The 22,460-nt window shown below is 36.6% G+C and overlaps 1 protein-coding gene across 5 annotated transcripts in view; it reads left to right on the forward strand.

Moving 5' to 3' along the window:
* Positions 1-22,460, forward strand: part of ATP2B2 (ATPase plasma membrane Ca2+ transporting 2) — a 1,489,679-nt gene that overhangs the window by 262,937 nt on the left and 1,204,282 nt on the right. The gene's annotated exons all lie outside the window — the stretch shown is intronic.

The raw sequence follows: 22,460 nt of genomic DNA on the forward strand, positions 1-22,460 counted from the left end.
CGACCTCCCCACCCTAAAGCCATACTGGATGTCACTCAGAATATTATTTTCTTATGCCCAATCACACAGCCTGTTTAAAATCACCCTTTGCCAAAATCTTGACGGCTGCATCCAATAAAGATATTGGCCGATAACATTTTGGGTACTCTTTAACCCCATTCTTGAAAATGGGAACAATCACAGCAGTGGACCATAAGGGTAACAACCCCTCCTGTGCAGCCGAGTTCAGGACCTGCATTAAAATAGGGGCCCAGTATTTGCTTTGAACAGATCTGGTGGTATACTCTCAGGGCCTGGCACCTTGTTGCTAGACATGGCAAGAATGCCTTCTGAAACTTCATCTAAAGTGAGGACCACTTAGTTGCGAACCGTGATGGGTGCAATGGAGGTTTTAACTCCCCCACCAGCACCCTGATTATAAATAACCTCAAAATGATCCACCCAACGTTGATGTGAGATGTGATGGCAAAGGAGAGGACCATAGCCCACAGCAAAACAACTCTCCAAAAAATAGAGCTATCCCCCATTTCACAAGCTTGACAGAGCTCCACCCAGGCTGATTCCTACAGATTATGCTGAGCTCGTCATGAGCATGGGAGGGGTTAATGGTGTGCCAATGTCCTACAGGTACCTTGCGGCCTACAGGCTGTTCAGGGAATGCTGGGGGTATAGTCTCTCCTCCGCAGCCAAGGAATGCAGCAAAACCAACTGGCGGCAGTGATCGAGGGTCCCGCGCTGCAGGACGCCTCTTTACAATTCATGGCGCTCTGGTGCCCTCCACGTTCCGGCTTCCAGGCCATTCAGGGAATGCTGGGAGTGTAGCCTCTCCCTCCCAGCCAAGGAATGCGGCAAAACCAACTGGCGGCTGTGATCGAGGGTCATAATATATACGATAATGCTAATTGTTCACCAATAGAGCTTCTTCAGAATGTTTGACATTATTTTAGGAGTATTAGTGGTGACGCACACTGCAGTCTCGGCTGCCTCGTGAGTCTGCTCTAGGAAATTTGATGGAGTATAATAAAGCATAATCACACCTTTACTAGATTACCATTGTTTTTACAGTCTATTGTGGATGTTGCATTTGTACAGTAACATGATATTAATGCATGAATTAGGTCTTCTTTTGTATTCAAGAGATATTCAGATAAGGTCAGACATGATACCCTCCAAGGACATTGTGCTCAAAACTTGATAAAAAAAATACTAATGGTTGACTTCATCAGCTGGTATGTCTTATCAACCAAACAGGCAATTAATGTAGAGTTTCAAAATCAGATGCATATTTCCCTATACACATGTATGTCTAGGCAATATAATTCCTTTAAAATAATGTATATTAAGGCTTATAAATATTGCGATTTCAATAAAAATGCGAGAAAATGTATGTGCAACCAAATTGTGATCAAAAGAGAATGAGTCCAACAGTGGACTGAGTAAATTATTTAGACTAACCTTAATCATATGCTATCTGCAGGATGGTACCAACGTAAATGACTTCTAAACAAAAGTCACCCACCTCTCTTGATCCCTTGCAGAAGTATGCAGTCATGATATATGCAAAAAAATAGACGGATCTTTTACCAACAACTGTGCTTGTTTTCAGCAGATGTTTAGTAAATATGTTTTATTAAAATAACAGTTACTTTTAGAATAATGTGTTTGTTATAGAAATCCCCAGCACTTTCATTTCAGTTGATTAATTAGATAATTAATCCAAGCTGTGCTCTGCTCACATAAGTGATGATCCAAACATTATTTTTTGCTGTATAAGCATCTCACTTTCTGAGCTATGGACCCATTCCCCTCTTTCACAGGTTAATAGCACAGTTACTTACTAAGGCTATTGTATAAAACCTCATGCTGTTAAAATAATTCAAACCTTAATACTGCAGGTGAATATAATATGGATTATCTCACTTAATTAAAATATGATTAAAAAAGCACTGAAAATTGATAGATCTTCCAACATATGATTTCTGGTTAGATCTTTATTGGTGTTGTATATATTACAAATGTCGGTCAAAAATCTCTTAAATGTATTTCACTGATTTATTGTGGAGACATAGAAATTCTCATCTAGAAAACAGTTTTTGAATCTCCTCAAGTCTACGTGACATAATATATGTACACTGAATAGCAACATTCGAATTATGAAACTCAAATTCAGTTAATTAATTTAAAATTACCCCTTCATCATGCGAACACGATAACCCTAAAGGGATTATGAATATTAATGTAATGACAACCTTACATAGTGAATTTTGATGGGATGTTAGCTAACTAGTCCACTTACTTTAAAATGTAATGTATACTGATATTCTTCATCTTTGGTTTGTTGGGCACTATACTATGTCATTGTATATTTCAACTGAGATAACATTTATTTTAGACAATAACGTTTTCGAATCACCCACGAGGCTTGTCCATCCTGCGTAGACCATTTTTGAATGCTTTGTATTGCATTCCATAAAATACATGGCTAATTATAATTCCCACAAAATATTTATGAAAGAAGACATATGTGAAGGGATTAAAGGGTGGGAAATACTTTTCAAGTGATTTAAAATGACTGTAGCATGACTTTATAGAAATTTAAGGGCGTGTTTTCAGCCAGTAGGAGACAGGGTGCATCTGTATGTGTGCCCCATCAATACTTACTTTGCTGTCTGGGAATTACAGGTAAAGAACGCTAGTGCAAGGTTTTCAACCAGTGAGCAGCAATAAATATGCCAGTAGTAACTGTGATCATGTAATTACCAGCAGTGAATGAGGCTGGTGATCTAAACTGAGTGATGCACACGTAGGATACTCCTTCATTCCCTTTCCTATTATGATGCACTCAAGAGGGTATTCTGCACGCCTTCATCCATGACAGATGACTGTGCCAATGCACTTCTATTGAAACATCTGAACGGGCCAATACATTTAGATAATCCACATTGGTTAGTGTTCTGTAGTTCTATACACGAAAATCACAACTCACTCATACGTCAACTCAAGACATGTATTTATTGATACATATCATATATCAACACAGGCTACACATTCATTGGTACATATGAAACTGATGGTGGAAATATGCACAAAATACAATAATGTTCACCATATTCATGGCTACAACAGTGCATGGCCATAGATAATACAGATCTTCAGATGGCTGCCTTTGGTATTTTGTACTTTATAAGTCATCTCATCTACACACAAGATTCATAGCAAGCGATAAGGCTCAGTGAATTAGGTGTTTACTGATGACCTTTGTTTCAGATCCCACAGGTCGTGCATTTCCACAAGATCTACTCAGTCTTTCAACAACTTAAGTCTAAGAATTTAAGAACTACCTTTTATTATAATCCTTTCAGATGGCCATATTGTGGTATTGATTACTGTGCGATACTATAATATTGTAGCTGTTGGCCACATGAACATGTCAACATCAACTGCTAGGTCCTTTTAGGTTTACAGCACATGCATGCCTATGGAGACTTTAGACATATACCTATTCTTTTGCCTGGCATACGTTTAGGCTACTTTGTCAATGCTGGTGGTGACATGTCAGTCTTATGTATCAAGCAAAAGCATGTTTAGGTGGTGATAGGCAGGATGATTTAGGTTACAACAAGAATGATTTGGAAACTGGATCAGTCATTAGCATGTGTATAATATAAAGCTGTGTAAATTGAGCTATTCACAGTGGAGGTCATGGTCCTACAGATGTCCAAAACCCTATAGAGTAGCAGAAAGAGTTTCTGGTGGGAATACTGCATACACCTTCTACAAATGTACGCTTATACAGACAATGGCCTGACAAAGATTTCAACATTAAACTCTGCAGATATGAATATCTAGCTGATGCCCAGCCATGTCTATGACCATATTTAGCACCAGGCAGAATGTAGGTACCAGTCTCCTAAATTACTAGTGTGCAATGCAGGCAAAGTCAAGCTACATTTGTGGCATGTTCAATACCCATGAAGCACAATCGATATTCATTCTAAGATGTGGATATTAGAGAACAAAGCCTCTCTCAACAAGCTTCAATCACTGTAAACCAAAATACATACAATTATTTAATTCTAACAAAAGCACATTTGCAATGTAAAAGCAATTGACAAGCAAGCCAAACAAAAACTGTTAGGGAAGCACACCAAAACAATTTACATCTTAACATCTCTGTTGCACCTGGCATCCTTGGCGTGGCTTCCCCTTAACTTATTGCCTTCAGATCTCCTGTTGGTGCTGACTTCATTTTTGCCTGCCTTAGGACTCTGCACACTTTACCAATGCTAACAAGTGCTAAAGTGCCCGTGCTCTCTCCCTTAAACATGGTAACATTGACCATACTCAATTGGCATATTTAAGCTACTTGTAATTCTCTAATAAAGTGGCACCACGTGCCCAAGGCTTGTTAATTGAATGCTACCATTGTCTCAGCAGCACTGGTTGTGCCCCTTAATCCAGTAGCCCTTTATACATGTCTCAGGAATGCCATTGCAGAGCCTGTATGTACAGTTTAAACTCCCATTTCAACCTGAAAAAGCAAACCGTTTCCCAGGCCAAAAGATTCCTTTTTAATACCTATAAATGACTCCTATGGTAGGGCCTGTACAGTCCTAAGGGCAGGTTGCAGTATATTTAAAAAGGATCACTGAAATATTATCGACGGTCACATTATCCACTTGCTAAAATATCGTTGAAAAATTATCGACGACAAAATATCGACTTTCTATACTTACTACACCAACTACAAAAAAATCGAGTCAAAAATATCGCTTCTTTAGAATATCGAGTACATAAATATCGCCTGAATAAATATCGACTACAAATATATCGTTTTTCATGAAATTACCCCTAACACTACAAAAATATCGACTACTAAAATATAGAGTACTAAAATATCGTTTCCAAAAAAATATCGAGTTCATTTTTGTACCCTTTCATGTCTAAAATACCATATTAATCGTCAATAAAAGTCATTGCTCTTTACAAAATACATTTTACATATAATACCTGTTACTTTTATAACATTCCTATTTATCTACATTTGCTATACATTCTATTAAATGCGTTCTATCATTTTAAAAATATTCTTTACATTTAACTAACCTTTTCATTATTTTTTGTCACTTACACATCTATTTTATTTAACAACTAACCTGCTTTAATGCGGAAATCACCACATACTACCATTCTCACATCAACAAACACATCAAGTAACAAAAAAAAATTCAAACTAGCCTATACAATGCTTCATTTCATCCTACAACCAATCAAATCAAAGCACACAAAATACACATACTATAAAAGGGATACATGCATTCTACCATTTGTTGCTGCTAACTCTATAGAAAGAAGATGCCAACACTCTGAAGATTTTGTTCCTGAACAAACATCTTTAAAGATCCAGCTCACTAGCTAATTATTCAAGTAAGTTACAGTGCATTATTTAGAAAACTAAATTAGTAGTCTACTAATTTACTTATATCTCCTAACTCTTGCACTTATTTATTTTTATTTCCTCCTACATTTCTGATAGAAACTACTCCAAATAAATTCCTAATACATGCTCCTATTTCTTCACCTGGAAAATCAGATAGTAAGTATATATTAATGCTCTGTTATACACCAACTGCTGTTTTTAAACACTATTTCACAAGATTCATTCTTTATTTTAAACATTTTATTCACAGATATTCTGAGATTTTCCTATTTCAACACTACAAATGTATAAAACTACACTAATTAAACATGTAAGTATACATGTTTTTGTTATTAAACACCCAATATTAAAAATGCTATTTTCTAAACAATATAGCTTGCATATTACATCTTCCCTACAGATCCAATAAAAACATCCAACAACAACTATACCAAAAGACAAGACTACCCTTGTAAAAAATGTAAGTATACTTGTAATTTGTCTAAAACTTCCAAAACAAATGAAAACTATGTTTTTAACACCATGTTATATATGTTATATTTCCTCTACAGATATTCTGAACACATCATACATCTATTCTACCTACAGCAAACAAAACTACTTATTTAGTAGTTAGTATACTTTTAAATATTTCCCATTTCCCAACGTTTCGAAATATTATTTATAATAATTTACTTTTATTTATTCTATCTTCTCTACAGATCTGAACTTTACTACCTTGATGTACTCCACCAAATACTACAACTCAACTATTTAAACAAGTATGTATATGTAATGTTTACATCAAATGTACTACTAAGCAAAATAGAAAACTGCTTTTTCCTAGGAAAAACGTTTGTTATGTGTAAACATTAACTTAGCATTTCTATATTTTCATACCAACAGTAAATAAAGAAATACATACAAGAAAATCCTTCAAAATACAGTTCTGCATTTGTGATTACTACTTTTAGTAACTGTAAGTATAAATACATCATTAATTATGTTTGCACCACAAAGTGAAATATATGTTTTTTGATTTTGTTTCTTTCTACTCTTTCCTAGAACAAGTAAAACAAAATGACAGAAGGTGCAGAATTTGTTATGTCACAGAAAAATAAATTACTGTTATGTTATATGGCTAAAGTTTTTAATCAGGAAAGACAAAGTGGTAGAAAAGTTTTCTGGAAATGTACCAAATATTACTCAAACAAATGTTATGGGAGGGCTACTACTGAGGAAACTAATGTGTTATTTACCAGGGAACACAATCATCCCCCCAATGTCACAGAAATTGAAATAAGAGATGCTTTAGAAAGTATAAAAACTGCTAGCACACAAAGTGATAAACCAACAACCCAAATCCTTAAAGAAGAACTGTTAAAAGTCCCAGCCCATGCTTCAGGTCAATTACCCTCTATTGACTCCTTTAAACGCACAATTGCACGCACTAAAAGACTCACTACCACAACCCAACCCAACCCTACTACTTTTGAGGAAATTATTATATCACCAGAAATGTGCATCACACACAATAAAGACAAATGTATCCTTTTTGACAATGAAAGCAGTACAAACAGAATCATAATGTTTGCAACTGCAAGTAATTTAAGAAAAATCCAACAGTGTCCCCAATGGATGATGGATGAAACATTTAAACCATGCCCAAAACCTTTTTTTCAACTATATTCCATCCCCGGTTTATACCATAACTATAACATCCCTTTCATTTACTGTTTGCTACCTAACAAACAGCAAAACACTTATACAGAAATATTAAATGTTCTCAAAAATGAAATCAATAATTATTTTCCACATAAAATAATTATTGATTTCGAATTAGCTATGATTAATAGCATTTTGAAAACATTTCCCCACACAGCAATCCAGGGTTGCTACTATCATTTCAATCAGAGCATATGGAGACATCTCCAGAAATCAACTTTAAGTATTCTATACTCAACAGATAGCACCTTTGCCTATCAAATTAAAAAATTGATAGCACTGGCCTACGTTCCTGTTACCGATGTAGCGGAACACTATAATTTATTAATTGACAGCACATATTACAAGAGGAATGAAGATAAACTAACCCCATTACTGGACTATTTCGAAGATACTTGGGTGAGAAGGTTGCAAAGATCTGGACATCGACGCCAACCCAAATTCCAAATCCCTTGGTGGAATGTCTATCTTAGTGCTTTAAACCAAGAGGCTAAAACAAACAACAGTGTAGAAGGGTGGCATAATGCTTTCCAAGCTACCACAAGCAGAGCCAAACCCACATTCCATAACCTACTAGAAGCTTTGAAAAAAGAACAAAGCTATCAAGAACTAAGAATGGAACAGTCTGTGACCCAAATTGGTCCAAAACTAACTAAACAAACAAACAAATGTTCCGACTACTGCAAAGTCAAGTCACACTATATCCTACAACTAGAGGATTAGAATACCTGTCAATAATAGCTAAAAGCCTACTATAAAAATGTCTACAAAATATACTAATGTCTTCTTACAATAATGGTAAATAAAAAAATCAAAAACATTTCTAAACAATTATAAATAATACATATTTGTTTACCAAACTTATCAAAATTTGGGACATAATTTCCGAAAAAATATGCAATATTTATATTTACATCACACATACACATTACATAAAGATCGACATTTCCCACCCAATAAAAAAAGTACTTTAAATACTTACAATTTTTGTAGATGAAAAAGACGTAATCAAGCAAAATACAATCCATACAATCCATTCCAATGTAGGACAATTCCAATATGGGAAACCCTCAAAAACCCGAAAAGTAAGTAAAAATGAAATAAACGCTCCAGGAAATCCCGAAAACAGTAGTGTGGACACTTTAGTATTTAAAGTGATATACACACAACTTTTAAAAAACGGTCACGCATATCAATGTACCAATCCAATACGAAACCCTCCAAAAACCCGAAAAATGTTTTAAAAATTTAAAATCCGCTCCTGGCAAACACGAAAAATAGGAGATACATGTCAAAATATAACCATAATAAGTCATACATTAGTTTCTCCAGAAAAAAACACGCTTCCTTCCATGTAGTTTTCATGCGAGGAACCGGAACCTGTAAAAAAACGTACATAACGAAACCCACCCACAAATAGCCCATAACATTTGTAAATACACTCACAGTTAACATTAACCATGTAAGAAGACATTTCCTAACACTTAAAATAACACTAGAACTAAAACATACACGACGCATCTATAACGACGACATTTCACCTAAACGCTACATAAACAATTCATACATACACACAAAAACACTACACAGTTCGAATATACCCTCAAACATTACCACTCAGTTATAAATTGTATGTAAAATTAACCTTACCTCTCTCCACGTGAAGCAACTCCCAACCGCGAGGTTCTCCAGTCCTGAATGAAGCGCAATAACCTTACGCGGTAAAAAAGTAGTCCCCTTAAACCATTTTTGAAAAGGTATCATAGAAAATACAATGTTATAGTACAAAAATATAATACATACACATTGTTATTTTAACAAATTAATACATTAGACTCATTATAATTTAAACTGTTTAAAAAAATATATAAATATATTTAATATTAATTAATATATAGTAATTATTATATATTAATAATATTAAAAAATTATGTAACACTTTAAATAATATATGTAAATAATTTCATATTGTGTACATTTATTGGAATAACTTTGTGTTTGTTTTTAACTAAACATTATAATTGTTTATGGTAATAATTAATAATAATAAATAATATAACTTATTTATTGTTATTAATATAAACATTATAACCATTTAATATATAAACAATGCCCTGAAATAATGTATTTTTATTTCTCTGAATGTATGTTTTTCTGAAAAGAAGAGATAAATGATTATGTTTATTAAATAATAATAATAATAATAAATATATTTGTTATTATTTTAATAATTATTACAAAATGTTTTATAATAATTTCTAAGTATTATACAAGTATATCATTGCATAAATATTCTTTTGCCACTACCAGATATTATTATTAAACATATTCTTCCCCTATACTGTTATAAAGTTTACAACATAATATATTTATATGTTTCATTTAAAAATATTGTCTGAAATATGTACCAATAAAGGTCTTACTTTGTATTTCCATATCTTGAGCAAATATAATAATTGTCATGTTACTTTATAAAAATGTAAATTTAAAAAATATATATTTAATAGTATTAATATATAATATTACCTTTATTAAATATAAATGGAAGAAGCTGAAAAAAACTGTTTTTTTATTTAATTCAATATAAATACTTGTTACTCAAAGTTAATGATGAATAAATTTTTTATTTACAGAAAAAATGTTAAATAATTTTGTGTGATAATTTACAACATGTACATAAATGATAATGTGTTATTCTGCGAATACTACATTTCAAAATAATGTTATGTTATTTTTGATTGTGATTGTATTGTAGTACACAGAATTTTTTTTAAAAAAATTAATAAAGTTTTGTGAAAACATCCATTTTGCATTATTTTGTAATATAATAACACAGTAATGTACAATTATATGCAAATGTGCTGGACACTGACCAATTAATATTTACTATTGCTACTCCAGTCAAGCTAATATCATGGAAGGTGCTGGACACTGACCAATAATTATTTACTATTCCTACTCCAGTCAAACTAATATCAGGAAAGGTGCTGGACACTGACCATGTATAAATTAGAATTGCTACTTTAGTATAATCTTATTGTATAAAATGTTGTCAAATATTTATATATTTTTTAGTAATTTTATTAACATTTATTTTTATTATATTTTTTGCAGAGTATTACTAAATTTATTTTATATTTACCCTGTACGCCTGTACCCCAAAAACCCAAAACTGACCCTGAACCCTAAAAATACCCCTTTACCCAAAAACCCAAAACTGACCCTGAACCCTAAAAATACCCCTTTACCCAAAAAACAAAAACCGACCCTGAACCCTAAAAATACCCCTTTACCCAAGAACTGAAAACTGACCCTGAACCCTAAAAATGCCCCTTTACCCAAAAACTGAAAACTGACCCTGAACCCTAAAAATACACATTTACCCAAAAACTGAAAACTGACCCTGAACCCTAAAAATACCCCTTTAGCCAAAAACTGAAAACTGATCCTGAACCCTAAAAATACCCCTTTACCCAAAAACTGAAAACTGACCCTGAACCCTAAAAATACCCCTTTACCCAAGAACTGAAAACTGACACTGAACCCTAAAAATACCCCTTTACCCAAACTGAAAACTGACCCTGAACCCTAAAAATACCCCTTTACCCAAAAACTGAAAACTGACCCTGAACCCTAAAAATACCCCTTTACCCAAAAACTGAAAACCGACCCTGAACCCTAAAAATACCCCTTTACCCAAAAACTGAAAACTGACCCTGAACCCTAAAAATACCCCTTTACCCAAAAACTGAAAACTGACTCTGAACCCTAAAAATACCCCTTTACCCAAAAACTGAAAACTGACCCTGAACCCTAAAAATACCCCTTTACCCATGAACTGAAAACTGACCATGAACCCTAAAAATACCCCTTTACCCAAAAATCCAAAACTGACCCTGAACCCAAAAAATACTCCTTTACCCAAAATTAAATAATATTATTTAATTACCAATTAATTATTAATTAACAATAACAATAAAGTAAATATATTAGCACATTAGCTGTAATTAATTTAATTTAATAATTAATATTATTTTTTCCCAATTAATTAATTAACAATAACAAAAAAGTATATATATAAAAAAATTACTCTAATTAATGTAATTAACTAATTAATATTAATTAATTACCAATTAATTACTAATACAAAATATGTACACAATTATATTAATTAATTAACTAATTAATATTAATTAATTACCAATTAATTATTAAGTAAAAATATTTACAAACATATATTAATTAATTAATTATTATTAAATTACTCCCCACCCTTATCCCCTACTAACCCAACATCCCGCTCCTAAACATTAACTACAATTTATATTACTAATAATTTTTTTTTTTTTTACCTTTTTTCTACATATTATCGATATTTTTTACTTTGACTATTTATCGATATTTTGTCTTGTCGATTTTTTTGAGTCGATATTTTTGTACTCGATATTTTTGTATCATTATTTTATTCGATATTTTGACCAACGATATTTTATTATTGTCGATATTTTTAACTCGATATTTTGTCCATTCGATATTGTGGAATCGATATTATGTCTAGTTAGCATTTAAAAAGTGGGACATGGACTTTTGAGAATCACCAATTTTGGTAGTGAAAAAAATGTACAACTGCTTTTCACTACTGCAAGGCCTGTCTCTCTTGTTGGATAACATTGCATTTGCCTTATTCCACTTTATAGGTGTCATTTCCAAATAGAAAGGCGTCATTGGGATATGCTTGGTGTATCTGGAATCCTAATTTAAAATCCTAACTTATGGTGAAGTCTGCTTTTAAATTAAAGTTGTGTAAATGCCTCTTTTAGAACGTTGGTATTTTCTTGCCATAGCCATTTGGTGCCGACAACCTGACTCTGGTCACATGACTGGGTGTAATTGGCAGTTAGATTTCTAGACAGCTATACACAATGGGAGCTTGTGTGACTGCATGGACCATCACTGATAGGATGGCAAGGAGGAGCTAGGCCCAGTCTCATGTACACTTGACTAGGCTGCATCCTGTCTTCACACACCGCTGCATACCCTCTGTAGTTAGTCTGGAGCCAGGGCAGAACAGGCAGTGCATCTCTGCACTTCAAAGACATGCCTGTAGGAGCTTCTCCCCACTGAAACGCACAACTGTCTATCGAAAAAGGACCTTAGACACCACTACTTCAGTACACATGTGGACCTGTGGATACTCTGCCAAGAAGAAGGACTTATGTGTGCTACAAGGACTGCAACTCTGCTGGACTGCTGTTTTGAAGGAACTATTGCCCTGCTGTGCTGACCTGCTGCCCTGTTGCCTGGCTGAGAAGGACTGCACCAGCATCACTTAAACCCAGAACCCACAGTGGCTCCAAGGGCTAGAGGGTGCCCCCCTGATCTGAAGCCTCAGTGACATATCAGGCTTCCAACAACCTTGCATCTGCACCTGGAAACTGCTACCTGTGAGTTGTCCCTGCCAAGTGGTGCCACTCCAGTCCTATATCCTTGAAAATTGAATTAAGGTGCTTTCCAAACTCAGTGGGGGTAGTGGAACTGACACATCTCTTCTGCTGTGTGGTGCATCCTGAGCAGAACTGACCCATCTCCGCTGTTGCACTGATTGAACCCATCGCAAAGACTTGCATTGCGACTGCAGCCCGCATCAACTTTTAAACCTCCACTGCACAATGCATCCTCCGTGCAGGTCCTCACATCTGTCATCGATGGCAGCCTCAATAGCGGCACTGGACTCCACATCTCAGCTTCGCAGCTCTTTGGAACCGGTGCATCACCCTGACTTTGTGTTGCATCTCTGACACTAGACTTTGCATCGCAAGCCCCGTTTACAGGAACCATGATGATGATGCAATAGGACCTCATACCTCAGCTTCTCTGCACCCTGGAACTGATGCATCACCTCGACTGTGCAACTCATCTTTGACACAGATCCACACAATGCTCCGCAATCCAGGATTTAAGGTGCTGTGTTCAGGGAGACTAACTGGGTCCCTCTTGCTGGCCTGCACTGCATCACAGTCAGTTTGCACTTGTGACTTTTTCCTCGTCTGGTATAATGAGATATCCACAGTTGCTGCTTTATGCTTTTTGGCGCTATTTTCTCTGAAAAGGTAAAAATTTGACAGCAATCAATACATCCAAGGGCATTTGTAAAGCTCATCACTGTCACCCCATGGGGAATCCGGGCGCTCTATCTCCATTGACCGGCCAGTTTTTGAGTCTTTCTGTAGGGAGCTGGAGGGGGAGACCGTTACAGGTCTTGGCAGTGATGTGGGAGAAGGAGCAGACACGCTGCAGCTGCTATGGAAACAGGGATGTGGGAACAAGGGTGAGATGAGGAGTCAAGCAGGTGTCTAGAGGGTTGGTGGAAGTTCATTCGCAGGTTGAGGAAGCCAGATCCTGGGTTGTAGAGGGCTTTGTAGACATGCATAAGGAGCTTGAACTGGCATCTTTTCTGGATGAGGAGCCAGTGAAGGTCTTTGAGGTGGGGGCGATGTGGGTTCATTTGGGGAGGTCCAGGACGAGTCAGGCTGCAGAATTCTATATGGTTTGTAGTCTTCTGAGGAACTGTGTTGAGATGCTGGCGTAGAGGGCATTGCTGTAGTCGAAGTTGCTGGTGAAGAGAGCCTGAGTGACTGTCTTTTTGGTGTTGGTAGGGACCAATCTGAAGATTCTGTGGAGAATGCAAAGTGTGTGAAAGCAGGAAGAGGTGACTGCATTGATTTGTTCTTTCATGGTCAGTTGTCCAATGAGGATGATGCTGAGGTTGCGTACATGGTTGGTCGGGATGGGTGTGGGTCTGAGTTCTGAAGGACACCAGCTGTGGTCCCATGTGGAGGTGTGCTTCCCGATCATAAGTACCTCAGTTTTGGTGGAACTGAGCTGTACAGGTGCAAATGTACTCCATCCTTGCTATAGCGTAAGAAAGCCACTGGTACGGCAACCCACTCACATAGAAAACAATGGAGGTACAGAATTAAAATAACACCCTATGGTGAATTAGTTCACCTTTTCAAATTAATTATATTATTAAGTCATTAAAAAACTCCTCATAATGATTATAATAAAAAATAATAATACACTTTATAAAAATTGCATTAAACATTTTGAAATATTTTTACAAAAGTAAATTTTTAAATGAAATATATAACTTTTAACCAAGTTTGTCAATAATGAAAACAAAGATAGGCATGCTAGTGGAAGGATAAGTATTTATTTAATTTACTGTAAAAATGTAATATTTATAAATGAACACATAAAGTGGCATTCAATTAGTGAAGTTAATGTACTGTAAATTTTACTTAATTATTTCCAGTGTAATACTGAATATTTTAGTGTAAATAACATTTATATCACACATAGAAATCTAAGTACGTTTTATTTGTTTAAATAATAAACTCTTCTTGATTTCCCTATCCTTTCCCACTGGGACATCTCTGTAGTGGAGGTCTCCGCCTTAGTGGGACATTTGTAACGTTACTTGTAGTGACATTATGGTTCCAAATACTGTCATTGTAGGCCCCACCCGCTCATTAGAGGTGTAAGTCTACGCTTAGGTATGCATATCAACTTGGAAATGGTGGACAGCAAAAATATGGAGACTTACACTTAGGTGACGTAGTAAATGTGCATATGAGTAAATATACACGTGTATGTTTGCCTTTCATACCTTTTGGTATCATTCTGTATCAGTCTGAAGGGATCTAAAAGAAATCCCAAACTAAGTTGAAAGCATCAAAGATGTTATGAAAAAAAAACCTTAGTTTAATTTTTTCTTTTTAATTTGTCTTAATCAAATTTTCAATTTGGTAAGAACAATCAAAAGGTATTTAGGTTATTATTAGCCAGACAACACTAACTTCTGCATGTAACATTTTGTACATTTAAAATTATGGGGGTCATTAGGATGGCGGGCGGACCTGCGTCCGTCCGCCACCCCCGAGGTAGAGGGACCCGCCCCATGGGCAGCGACGGTCCCTCCATGCAAATTAGGATGTGACCGCCACCCTGGCAGCACCCGCCGCAAGGTTAAAAATGCATGTATTGCATTTAAATGCACAAAGCGGCAGGCACCTATCGGTGCCTGCCGCTTTGTTCATGTAAATGCAGGGGGGTACCATAGGTACCCCCCATGTGCACCCCCACCCCTGACACCCTGGGGGCCCGCAACGGGCCCCCAAACTGAAAAGACCACATGCTTTTCCACGGCGGAAAAGCCGCCGTGGGAAAAGCATGTTTCCTGCCCCATTCTAATATGGCTGGCGGTGTCTGATAGACACCGCCACCATATTAGAGCTTTTCCACCACGGTCGGAAGGCGACCGCGGCCAAAAAGCGGCGGACAGTTTTCCCGTCCGCCGATGACCCCCCAGCCATCCTAATCTGGCGGGGGGTCTTTGAAGGCACTGCTGTGGTGATTCCGCATCCTCCGGGCGGGAATCACCGCAATCCTAATCGGCCCCTATGTTTTTCTTAGATAGTGTTCATTCACATTGAACTGAAATTTCATTTTATTGTTCCTTTCCTTTATTTGTATGTCATATTTTTCTGGAAACAATTAGCATTTTTTAAAATATTTTCGTAAAGAAAGTATTCTTGATGTTTTTCCATTGTCAGTGGGCACTCTTTGATGCTTCAAACCTGATGCTTTAGCGTACATTCTGATGTATATTATATAAGGCGAATGCATGTAGAAAATCAGTGACATCTGTTGATTTTTGTTCTAAGAAGTACACCCCTTCACATAACCTACCTTATCTTCCTAACACTATTGTTGATCTAAAAAATATAATTTCTACTTATTTTTTCTTCTCCATTTTTGACTCCATTAGTTTTTTAAACATCTCATATGCCTTCCAAGCATCATGGTGCTCCAGTCTCTCAGATTCTAGTACAGACTCTTACACATTCATCCCACTGCTGCTTCTTTTTATGAATTGCTACAAATAGCTTCGACTGACTGGAATACAATATGCCATCACATATTTTAAAAACTACAATGAGAAATACAAATGGACACTGTGCTTTCAACCTCTGATTTTCATGTGTATTTCATGGCTTAGTATTACCTGAATTACCAGTAGGCTGTCTATCAGTTCCATGTATTCTTAGTTACAGATACATATTTCCACATTTGTGTTCCTATTAGGTCTTAAGCCTTAGTAAGTGGGAATAAAGTAGTTCTTTTGTTAGACTGCTGATGCCAAATTAAATGTAGCTTGTGGTAGAAACTAGTGTGGGTTCTTGTATGTATTGATTTTTGCAGAAATAGAGACTTTTGAATTGCTGACTTTTGGTATTTTGGTTAGGGGCCGTTATTGTTTGGGTGTGTTAATCAGTCGTAAGGTCACACTGCTTTCAAAAAGTCACCCTTGTGAGTTTGGTTTATTTTGTTTTCATGATAACATGGTGTTGGATTTACTATGTGTTGTTCACAGATTAAAGACCTGGATACACATAGACTTTCTTTCAGAAACAACTAAAACGCTGTCTATTAAAAATATCTACTATGTAACATATTCTAGTGTATTTCTTTCGTGCCCACCGCTTTGACTGCAAACTTCATTTATTAATTCCTTTTCATAGTTGTCTTCATTGGGGGTAGGGTGTAACACTGCTATTCCATCTGTTTAGCAAAGTTCCAAATACTATTAAAGCATAAGCTCTTGCCTTATTTTGTGATTTTAGTTTTAGATATTATAACATATACAAAGTACCCTTGTTAGAACAATCTCTTCAAATAAAAAGATAGACCTGTTGGTTCTGCCAATGTTGTTCTTTTATTTGATTCTGTAAAATAGTTCAGCCATCAATTTCATTCTGTCGAGGATTTGCTATGGCGTTCTAATCAACATTTATTATTTTTATTACTTGGAATTCATTCCTGTAGATGCTATGTTACTTTTATCATTCTTTCATGAGGCTTAGAGATTGTCATCAAGTGCATAACATCATTTTGTCTGTTAGCTGGATTTTACTCAATGAGACTGACATTTGTTATAACAGAATCATGTCATGGAGAATAATAGAGAAATGCAGGCTTTGATATCCTTTTTGTGTCATTGTAGATTTGCCATTAAACTTTGATTGTTTAGGAGTAACATAAAGTCTGTTATTTGCAGAAAGACTATGTATCATGTAACAGTCATTCAATAGGTTGTCTGAATGCATACTAACCCTGAGGCTTTAATAGACCTAGTGTATTAGAGAACCTGAGTGTGTGTTGAATTAAAAGCATTCATAAGCTTTCAAGAAAAATGGAGGTATAGTATGATGAAGAAGATAGAAATAATGTACTATGCTTGGAAAAAGAAATGAATATAGTGAAGTTCTCATTCAGCTGAGTTAATAGCACCTTGAGGCACTGGTTCAGAACCATTATCACAACACTGGCTTAATTATTGCACAAAGCCCTACAAAAAAAACCTTTATGACACAGAAGCTAGTATACTTTGAGCATGTCAAATTGGAGGCAAAATGCATGAAGAAGCACTGAACTATAACCATATTAGTGACTCCAGAACACATTTATCAATAGAAAATCATGTTTGAACACAGTTAGCTTCCATTTTACTTATATAAAAATGTTTTTGATGATCACAGTTTCTTGCTAGTAAAACGTCCGAGGGAAACAGCGTTTCTCTTTAGGTTACTGTGGTGCAATACACAAAATATCTGCATCTGGTTATCGACTATGCAATATAGAAAAACTCTAAGTAGAGTTAAATGACAACATAATTAAATTAATTTACACAATACAAAGATCCTAGAAACATGAAACATTGCAAAATACACACAAAATACAAATATTTTCCAAAATAATTTTAGAACTTCACAAAAGCTGATGTCCTTACATTCTGAAATCCTGAACTGATGAATCTATCAGTCACGTTCTATATTACCCCGGGCACCTAGGAGAGATCGCAACTGGGCAAAACTCAGCACTAACAGTGGGTATCCATTTTGGGAACCTCCATTCCTGAAAGCAACCCTGACCGACTGCTAGTAATGACAACTTTAATAAGTGGATCACTAACTCCCTAGATCACATAATCCCAATTAAAGACATTAAACCTAAACGGAGGCCAAAGAGTGCACCATGGTACTCTCAGGATCTACGTGATCTGAAGAAAGAATGCAAAAACCTGGAAAGGAAATGGCGCATTGACTACTCTCAAACTAGTAAAAATTTATACCGAATGGCCATAAGACACTACAAAAACAGCATTAAAAATGGGCAAGCCATTTTCTTTGAAAATAAAATAAATGCGGCAGCATCCAAACTGAGGGAGATATACCAAATAGCTAAAAGCCTGCTCAAACTCCCGGACAATCTGCCAGACTCTAGGAATGCACAGACCCGATGCAACGTACAGGCTGAATATTTCTACAACAAAATTGCCAGGATTTACTCCTCTTTTCCGCAGGCTCCTTATCTCCAAATAGACAATAAGGAAACAAGTCTATCTTCCACTACCATCTTGGATAGCTTCCCTCCACTGGAACCAACTACCCTGGAAACATTAATGCTCCAAGTTAAATCTGGATTGCCTAGTGATCCTGCTCCAGCACACTCACTCAGAACAATTACCCGCACCATTTTGCCAATTATTCTAAACCTGATTAACAACTCTTTATCCCCAGGCATTGTACCACCTAAATGGAAGCAGGCGATAGTCAGGGCCCTTCTTATCTATCGTCCGATTTCCCTATTGCCGATTTCCCTATTGCCATGGATAAGCAAAATTGCGGAAAAATGCGTAAACCACTCCTTCACAAATTTTTGGGAAACAAACAGTCTACTGGATGTATCACAGACTGGATTCCGTCCCATGCATGGAACGGAGTCTGCGCTCCTTGCTGTGATGGAGGGAGCCAGAATGATTGTGGATCAGGGTGGCACTGCGGCCATTATTCTATTGCACCTCAGTGCCGCTTTTGACACTGTAAACCACGACATTTTACTGCACAGAATCCTAGAACTAGGAATTACCTCCAAAGCAGCAGCCTGGCTCCAGTCATTTCTCTTGGATCGCTCGTTCCGAGTATGTGAGGGAAATGTCACCTCATCCAGTAAACCACTCAGTTGTGGAGTTCCTCAGGGCTCCTCCCTGAGCCCCACACTGTTCAATATATATATGAGCCCCCTTGCTGAGATAGTCAGCCCTTTTGGCGTACAAATTGTATCCTACACTGATGATACTCAGCTGGTGGTAACCCTGAATCATCCCTCCTCTCAATTAAGTGACCTAAGGGGTTGTATGGAGGCAATATGTGTCTGGATGACCCAATCTTATCTCAAATTAAACGGAGATAAGACAGAGCTAATGGTACTGGGTAACCCCCTACAGAAATCCATTGACTCTATATGGCCACCAGCTCTAGGCCCGGCACCTCCAGCAAAAAATATCATCAAGAGCCTAGGAATCTGGCTGGATAGTACATTGACTTTTGGTTACCAGGCAACCAAACTATCTGCCACCTGCATGGGCATCCTGAGACTTATTCGGAAGATCCTTCCGCTCTTACCGTTCAAAGCCAGACAGATCATGGTTCAGGGCCTAATACTTTCCCGGCTTGATTTCGGGAATGCCCTCTACCTAGGAGCCCCTCAATTAACCCTAAAAAAGCTCCAGCTGATTCAAAATTGTGCGGCCCGAACTCTGCTGCGTATCCCTTGCCGCCAATCAGTGAAATCCGAACTTAAACATCTCCACTGGTTACCAGTGAGGGAGAGAATCAACTTCAAGAGCATGTGTATTGCCCACCGTGCCTACTGGAGGAAGGGAGCAAGTCTGAACCACACTCTGATTATTCCCTATCTTCCCAACAGACAGCTTAGATCAGCCCATACTTTTCAAGCCATCATTCCCAGGATCAGAAGAGAAAGGAGAGGAGGTAGGATGTTCTCAGTAAATGCGGCAAAACTCTGGAACTCCCTCCCAATCTCCCTCCGATCAGAACCCAACCTTCTGCTCTTCCGGAAAAAATTAAAAACCCTTCTTTTTAGTAGATAACCAGACCCCGCCATAGACATCTGTGAAATAGTAATTATCTTTAGCGCTAGGACGCCTGCGGGTAGCTTTCGCGCTATTTAAGTACTAATCCAATCCAATCCTAATCCAATCTATTACTTAATGTTATTGTCTTATTATCTGTGTCCCTACCGTCTTTATCAAAGAGAGAGAGGGTGGCATTTTTTTTATTTTTCAGTTCCTGTTTTTGCAGTGGTACGTTGTAAAGAATTCAAGAAGACATGATCAACTGCTCACGTGTGCCAGTTCCTAGGTTTATAGACAAACAAATGTCATCAAAAGACCCCATGGGTGACCGTTGTTTGGTGTTTTGTTGTAGGGTTGTGCATAAGCTTTCATATGCAAGAATGAACTTGGCCAGTTTTCCCAAAGAAAAGCAGCAGTTTTAAAATGTAGAGGTTTATGGCTTAATTTTTCATTCAAAAGAGCTATTTCATTTCTACCTATTTCACTTTCATGAAATCCTATAGGAAACTCCTTCTTTGTAATTTGACAGAACGGCTAGATTTATGTTAAATTCAGTCATGGCCACCCTCTGGGGAAGGAACGCAGGGGAAGCGTGATTTGTTGAAGGTGAATAATTGCTGAATCAGCAGAGATGTCACACTTCTTCCTAACTTGATTCCCATAAAAATAATGCAGAAAGGTCAGAACTCTGAAGAGAAATGCACTACATTTGGCATACTGCATTTTACTACTTGTATTCTTTTAGGTCATACTATAAAATATTCTTACATTTGCATGTATGTGAGTTTTTCTAATATATTGAATTTGTCTTTATGACTTGCAAATTGCATTTACAATAGATCAAACGAGTGTCTCATTTTGATATTTAAGGAGGAAGACTTTCCAGCGAATCAGAAAGCAGTGCAGAAAGCTATCAGTCATGACTAATTTAAATTAGATCGCTGCCTGGTGAATCCAGAAAAGCATGAAAATGCCTTCCAGTTTTCTCTTTCTTCACTTCTTTTGATTCATGATTTACTAACGTGTATATTATTGTTGAACTCGATGTACACCTTTGTCACAGATGCAGTGTTGACTTACAAAGACCTAGTCCTTGTAAGTCACCTGGCAGGTGTGATGGAAGCGCAAAATAATATTTTACATAAATCTTGTAAAAGACGCTTTGTATTATTGTGGTTAAAAAAAGTCAATGATGGGATACATCAAGAGGTATTATTTGACTCTTTTTTTATGTAGTGAATATGCACATTTTTTGTGTGGTGCAATTAGAATCCCAACCTATGGACGTTTGCCATTAAGGTAGAAACTTCTGTTTTTCTCAAAGGTTTGAACCATTACAAGGCAGCTGTAGATTAGGCGTGGCTGGTGAACTAAACCTCATTCGCGGAGTTTGTGGAGTTTTCAGCACTCCGTGCTCCCCAGAGCTCAGAGAGTGCAGAAAGCTCCGCTACATAAAGTGCGGCAGAGTTTTTTCCTCGCTCGCGATCGTGAATGGTAAGTTCGCGAGCTGCAGCTCAGGTAGAATTTCGCACTGTACTCCGCGACTTGCAGAACTCCAAGAAGGTTTTTTTGAGTAGCAAAACTCTGCGAACTACGCCCAGGCCTGCTGTACATCCCAACATTTGCATTGAGTTCCATTTTGTATATAGCCAGTATGGGCGTTTGCTGCACTAACGCGTATACAAATATAAATATACTAATACAGCCTACACTGTGGCATCAACAATTACTTGTGTATAAACCCTGAAAAGAAACTGAATTTACCAAAGATGTATCTTTCCAATAAACTCTTTTGTTTTCCTTTGAATAGCTTTTTAGTAAGTCATTTACACTTATGAAAGATTTGAACACAATATTATACTAGAAACACTTGCCTGGACTCTAGTACCATGTAATAAACAATTCAACCAATATTGTCAAATGTGGTATAATGATGTTTCCTTTTCTGGTTGTGATGTCTGAGTTTCTAGGTAAATATGTAGGAATAAAAATGTATACGCAATCAATTTTCATGACAGTTCTTTTAGACCAGAATTATTGTACATCAAGGTTTTCAGCAATCTTGTTTATTTGTTTTTTCCTATCATTCGCTAATATCAAACTAGTTTTACTTGTTGAAAAAATAAAACCCTCTACTAAGTTGTGTCGTGCATCACATCAATGTCTACTCAGTAACCTATATTTTTACTTTAAGCTGTACAATAAAGTGAAAAGTTATTCTTTCGTTTTGGATCCCATTGAGCCAACTGTATTTTACGGGGTGCTATAGGTAGTGTTCTATGTTTGCAATTAGGATTGTTTACTCTGCAGTAGTAC

This window comes from Lissotriton vulgaris, chromosome 9 (assembly GCF_964263255.1).
Source record: "Lissotriton vulgaris chromosome 9, aLisVul1.2, whole genome shotgun sequence".
NCBI lineage: Eukaryota > Metazoa > Chordata > Amphibia > Caudata > Salamandridae > Lissotriton > Lissotriton vulgaris.